Here is a 7,070-nt window from a genome sequence, read left to right as displayed (position 1 = left end):
AAACGGATCCCCGGCGGAATGGGCGACGCCCGAAAAGAATCGGGCGTCGCCCAAGGGGGTTGGGCGGCCGCCCAAGACATGTTGGGCGGCCGCCCAACATTTGTTGGGCGAGCGCCCAACCGCCGTTGGGCGTTCGCCCGACGTCGGTGGGTGCTCGCCCAACAGCCGCTGGGGCACGTCTCACGCCGTCGGGCGCGCACGCCCTGCGGCCGTCGAGCGTGCGTTCTGTGCCGTCGGGCGCCCAGGCGTCGCGACCATCGAACTCGCGTTCCGCGCTGCCGGGCGCACACGCCCCGTGGCCGACGAGAGCGCGCTCCGCGCCACCGGGCCCGTGCATCGCTCGGACGTCGAGCGCGCGCCACTTGTGGTTGGATGCGTGCATCCGACGGACGTCGAGCGCGCTCCCCGCGCCGTCGAGCGGGCGTCCGACCGTCGTCGACCGCGCGTCGGATGCCGCTAAGCGCTCGCACCATGCCGCTAAGCATTCGCGAGCCACCCCATTGGCAACAGCGACCCGTCATAACTCTTTCTTCCTTATTATGTACTTATCATTCTTTATATATTTTTTGTTTTTCAAAACTTCCGGAATCAATCGCTTCAACCGTCTTGTTTTCAGGTTTTCGTCACAGGTCCTCCGACTCGGTGTCTACAAGTGGGGAGGATAGTATGTAGGCTTTTTATTGTGAAAAGAAAGGTAAGAAATGTATAACTCATGATTCGTATTACCATGCATTCAGTAGATTATAACGATTCCAATCATTCTCTTCAAATTTTTTTTTGCCTTTATTTATTTACAAACAACAGAAATACTTAGCCGCTTATACATTATTTTTGTAATTGCTCAAGATATAACTATTGTTACCAGGATCCGCCTTTTCGGTTTTCAGATCCCAGCGATTTTCCATCTCTCCTTTTACTATCCTGGAATTTTCAAATGAGTGCCCTTTCGGGTTTTCACCCATTGGGATGTCCCTGATTGTTGCATAGGTCACCCTTTGCGGGTTTTCAACCTATCGGGAATTTTTCTTTCTCTTTTTTTTTTTTTTTTTTTTTTACGAAAAGTATTTCTTAAGCCTATCCAGATTGGTAGGTTCGGAGAACTCCATGCCGTCCATAGTAGTTAACTTCACCGCTCCTTTGCTTAGTATCTTCTTCACGAAGAACGGCCCTTCCCAGTTTGGCCTAAACTTGCCCCTCGGGTCGGTGTGTGTCACACGGATCTGTTTTAGCACCATATCCCCTTCTTTGATAGGGCTGGCCTTGACCTTTTTGTTGAAGGCTCGGGCCATCCTTCTTTGATATAACTGCACATGGTAAAGGGCTTCCATCCTTTTCTCGTCTACTAACGCTAACTGTTCACATCGCTTCTTCGCCCATTCTGTCTCGGGAATCTCTGCTTCCACTACGATTCTCAACGATCGCTTTTCAATTTCAATCGGCAGGACTGCTTCTGCCCCATACACTAAGGAGAACGGTGTTGCCCCAGTTGATGTCCTAACCTTCGTGCGATAAGCCCATAACACGAGTGGGAGCTGCTCGTGCCAATTCCGATGTGATTCTACTGTTTTTACGAGAATCCTTTTAAGGTTCTTATTAGCTGCTTTTACTGCGCCATTAGCTTGTGGGCGATACGGGGAAGACCTGTGATGTTCAATACCATATTCTCGGAAGAGACCTCTCACTTCTCCTTGAAACTGGACCCCATTATCCGTGATTATGTGATGAGGCACTCCGAATCTGGCGATTAAGTGTTTTTCGATAAACTTCCTCATCTGTTTAGACCCCAACTTGCCAAACGACTCCGCCTCTACCCACTTGGTGAAGTAATCAATGGCGACTGTAATAAATTTGTGCCCATTCGAAGCATTAGGCCTCACCTTCCCGATGATATCAATGCCCCAAACCGCGAATGGCCAAATAAGTGCCAACACATGCAATTCCATGGCTGGTAGATGACTATAATCCCCGTGGATTTGACAATCGTGGCATTTATTCGCATATTCGTTACAATCTCTTTCCATGGTGAGCCAGTAGAAGCCTTGCCTTACGATTTTCTTTGCTAACACCGCTCCTCCCATATGGGCCCCACAAATTCCTGAGTGTACTGACTCCATTGCCTCACGGGCTTCTCCCGCATCCAAGCACCTCAGTTGCAAACCATCGGCGTGCCTTTTGTAAAGCAAGTCATTGTGGATGACGAACTGCTGTGCTAACCTTCTAATCATAGCCTGATCTCTAAGTTCTGATTCTGCTGGGTATGTTCCACTCTTCATGAAGTTTACGATATCGAAGTACCACGGCTTTTCATCTGCCCCTAATAGCATTACGTCTTCGTAGCATGGTTTGTGAGATCTCTTCAATACCAACGGCTTCGAGGCAAGGTTCCCAGGGTTGTCCCAAACTGACACCAAAGTGGCCAAAGCGTCCGCAGCCTGGTTCTGTGCTCGAGGGATATGATAAAAACGATATTCCTTGAATCTTTGTGCCAACCCTTCTAGCTGGTCTAGGTATGGACATAGCCTTTCTTCCCTCACTTCCCAGTTTCCTTGTGCCTGTTCGATGATCAGCTTTGAGTCGCCCCAGATTTCGACATATGATGCCCCTAGTGCTGCTAGTGACTCCAACTCATAGATGCATGCTTCGTATTCGGCCATATTATTGGTGAGAGGGAAGGATAACTTCTTCGCCATCGGGATCCTTTCTCCCTCCGGTGAGATAAGTAGTACTCCTACTCCGGCTCCCTTCGAATTAACCGCTCCATCGAAGAACATTTTCCACGGTATAACTTCTATTCCGTTCAAGTGCTCATCGGGAAAATCATAGTTTATCTCTTCCTCTTCTACGTTTAGAGGTTGGTTGGCCAGGAACTCTGCTACGGCCCAGCCCTTGATAACCTTCTTCGTTACATATTCAATATCAAACTCGGACAAAAGCAACAACCATTGGGCTAGCTTCCCCGTTAAAGATGGAGTTCGGTACAGATACTTCACGGGGTCCATCCGGGAAATAATGATCACTTTATATGATTGGAAATAGTGCCGTAGTTTCTTTGTCAACCATACTACTTCCACGCACGTCTTTTCGATCATGTTATACTTAAGCTCGTATTCCAGGAACTTCTTACTCAGATAATACACCGCGTGCTCCACACCGGTGTCTCCTTCTTGGGCTAACATCGCCCCAATAGATCGCTCCTCGATCGCCACATAGAGGAGAAGCGGTTTTCCCAGTTTAGGCGGTCTCAGAACTGGCGGATTAGACAAATAGTTCCGAACACTCTCTAATGCTTGTTGGCACTTATCATTCCAAATCGTGGGTTGATCTTTCTGTAGCAGCTTAAAGATCGGCTCGCAGATCGCCGTGAGTCGTGCTATGAACCGACTGATATACTGAACCTGTACCAGAAATCCTCTCACTTCTTTCTCATTCTTTGGTGCCGGCATTTCCCGTATGGCCTTCACTTTGTTGGGATCTACCTCAATTCCCTTGTTACTGATCACGTAACCTAAGATTTTCCCCGATGAAACGCCAAAGAAGCACTTCTTTGGGTTTAACCTTAGTTTGAATTCTGCAATTCGGGCCAAAAACTTCTCGAGTGCAGGGAAATGCCCCTCTCTCGTCTCCGACTTGACCATCATGTCGTCCACATAAACCTCTACCTCTTTATGTATCATATCATGGAATAGTGCCGTAGCCATTCGCTGGTAAGTTGCCCCAGCATTTTTCAATCCAAACGGCATCACCTTATAGCAGTATGTTCCCCACTCAGTTGTGAACGAGGTTTTTGCTTTGTGTTTCTCGGCCATCTGAACTTGCATGTAGCCCATGAAACCGTCCACATTCGTGTGTAAGACACTCGATGCTGCACTGTCGATTAACACGTCAATATGAGGCAACGCGAATTCATCTTTGGGGCATGCCTTGTTAAGATCTCTATAATCGACGCACATTCTCACTTTGCCATCCTTCTTTGCGATGGGCACTACATTTGCGACCCAAGGGGGATAATCGATTACTTCGATGAACCCTGCTTCTAACTGCTTCTTCACTTCTTCTCTGATCTTGTCTGCCCATTCCGATCTCATGCGTCGGAGTTTCTGTTTTACGGGCTTAGCATCGGGGTATGTTGGAATACGGTGAGTTACGATTGATTGATCGATTCCTGGCATGTCTTCGTACGTCCAAGCAAACACTATTTCGTATTTTTTAATTATTCTCTCAAATTCTTTCCTCTCTTCAATAGTTAATTCTTGAGCAATTTGTATAAGTTTAGGATTTTCATCCGTGCCAAGATTGAAAGTTGACATTTCTATTGTATTGATTTCAAATGTAGGCATGTTATATGAATGAGAATGCATGGAATGATCACGATCAACATCAAGCAAGTAAGCAAAATCAGAATTCATTTCATTGATAGTGTTGGCGAGTACATCATCGGATTCAAATAAAGCAGTAATACAATTTTCATCATCAGGGTTCTCGGGTTTCTCATAAGCTTTGGAGGTACTGGGCTCGTCCACCGCTCCTGCAGTTGCTTCAATAGTAACGACCTGCTGCTCGGCATTCAAATCTAACATCATGATCTCCTCGACGAAGCAGCTCGCCTTTCCTTTGCCCTAGTCGGTAATATCATTGAAGATCTCAAAACCTGGCAGAATCTTTCCTTCGGTGCTAGTCCATGACTCGGGAGTCCCCGAATAAACCTTTTCGTGCCCCTCGTTCACAAAATACTTCCTTAGACCCACCTTTCCTTCACCACTTGTCACTATCTCTTCCCCGAAGGGGAATTTGATCATTTGGTGGAGCGTGGAGGGTACACCTCCCAACTTGTGGAACCATGGGCGTCCCAACAACATGGCAAAGGTTACCGGGATATCCAGCACCATGAATTCTTTTTCCTCCTCGTGCGGCCCCACTTTCAGCTTGGCCTTAAAAACTCCTTCGATGTGCCTACGGCTATCATCATACGCCCTGATCACGGTTTCCGAGGCCGTCAAGTCTCCTCTTTCAATGGGCAAACATTAATGGCCAATCCATCATCGACCATCACACAGCTAGTTTTCTTCCCGTTAATTTCAGCTCAGATGTATAAAGGCTTGTTGTGAGCCTTCCCCTCTTCTGGGAGATCCTCGTCAGTAAATGTGATTTCAGTTTTCTTCCGGGCCATAATCGCCCCTACCAACGCTGCCGGCTCAGTATCGATAGAAATAACCAAATTCTGCAGCTCTTTCATCAAATTTTCACGATGGTATTTGGAATGGCATAGGACTTCCCACACCGTAGACTTAGCTTGTGTTTTCTTCAACTACTCGAGGACTTGGTCATCTGGCTTGGGAGCCGATCCTTCCCCTATCTCAGTCTCAACCATAGGTGCCTTTCCCTCGGCCACTCGACCTGATCTTGTCATGACAGCAATTTCCGGCTCTTCATCAGATTCATCCCAGATATTGATAGGAATTCTCCGATCAGTATCCTCCTCATCCGAGGAACTTTCCCAAATGTCTACAATCATCAGATCCATTATGTGAGGAACGTTTGAATTCAAATAAAAGGGATCCGCTGATCCATACAAAGCCCAGCCTATCAAATCATCATAATCCCTGAGGGATACTCTGCTCATCCTCCTTGCCGCCAACGGAATTGCGCCTCTCTGTATGCACATGAGTTGCACATTGTCACTCATCATTTCACGACACTGCTCATAGCGGTGCCTCCACCTCCTAACATAATCCACGAATGGTTCCTCGGGGAATTGCCTGATCCTATCCAGATCCTCCAGGGATCCCGTCCATGGAACATACATCTCATATCTCGCCACAAAAGCGTCCCTAAGAGGTATCCAATGACCCATTTCCTCCTCTAATAGGCCCTGGTGCCACAACAAGGCTTCTCCCATGAGGGTTTCCGGGAAATGTTCATGTAATTCACATTGCGGGAACCCGGCGTCATACATATGGTTGCGGAATAACCTCGCATGCTCAACAGGATCTTGGTATCCACCATACCTAGGCATTGCCAATACTGCCTCGGGTGTTTCATAAGAGGGTGAGTCCGGGGTTTGCTCCGCCAGCATCCATACCGTATATTCTTTGATAAACCTCTTTGTCATTGCCGCCCAATCGGTCTTGACATGCATCGGAAGTGACATATACCACATCAACGGCTCACCCATCAACGAATTACAGAACAAGCTGGTGATCTCTTCTTCCTTAAAACCCAAAGGCCCCATGGCCGACAAGTAGAAATGAAGGTGTTCCATCGGATCTTTGTTGCCATTATATTTACTGACCCTCGGTAGCGGGCGCTTGATAGGTCTAATTTGCATCGCAAAGCGCTCTGCGGTCCTGTCCTCAGCTTTCTGGTACTTTTCTAGGAATAAATCTGATAATCGATCCCAATCATGCTTGCAAGAGTCGGGTAGTGAGTGGAACCACCCCAAAGGCTCGCCTATCAGCGAATGGTGGAACCACTGAGCAATCTTATCCACCCCAAAGGATTCAACAAACATATCGCGCATGTATTCACGCAAGTGCACCTCGGGATTCTCTCCACCACTAAACAGACCCAATTATGGCACAATAGTCCGAGACGACCCTTCTCCGGTCTCTTCAGCACTATCTTCATCATACGGTGCTCCACCGTCCAACCCCTCATCCATCGGTTCGCCTTCCAGTTCTTCACCAAGGAAGGACACATATAGACCATTTCCTATATTGCCTTTTTCATCGGAGTCCAGCAACTCCTCTTCATTTTCCTCGAAGGATTCCATCACTACACTTTCTTTCAGACCGAATCCGATAATGCTCACCCTATGATTAGGGAATGGATTACGCCTAGTGGAAGGGTTTGCTGACGACGGATCAACTATCTTCTTCTCCTCAATCAAATCTTGGATCTCGTGCTTCAACCTCTCACAGTTCTCAATAGTATGCCCATAACTGCTGTGGAATTCGCAGTATCCCCTAGCTTGTATCTGCGGGGAAGGTGGAACTTTGTTATAAGGAGTAAGAGCTTTCAGCAACCCCTTTTTCTGCAATCGTTCGAAAACTTTTGCGTAGGTCTGATCAAAT

Source organism: Euphorbia lathyris, chromosome 10 (assembly GCF_963576675.1).
Source record: "Euphorbia lathyris chromosome 10, ddEupLath1.1, whole genome shotgun sequence".
Lineage (NCBI taxonomy): Eukaryota > Viridiplantae > Streptophyta > Magnoliopsida > Malpighiales > Euphorbiaceae > Euphorbia > Euphorbia lathyris.
This window is presented reverse-complemented; position numbering follows the sequence as displayed.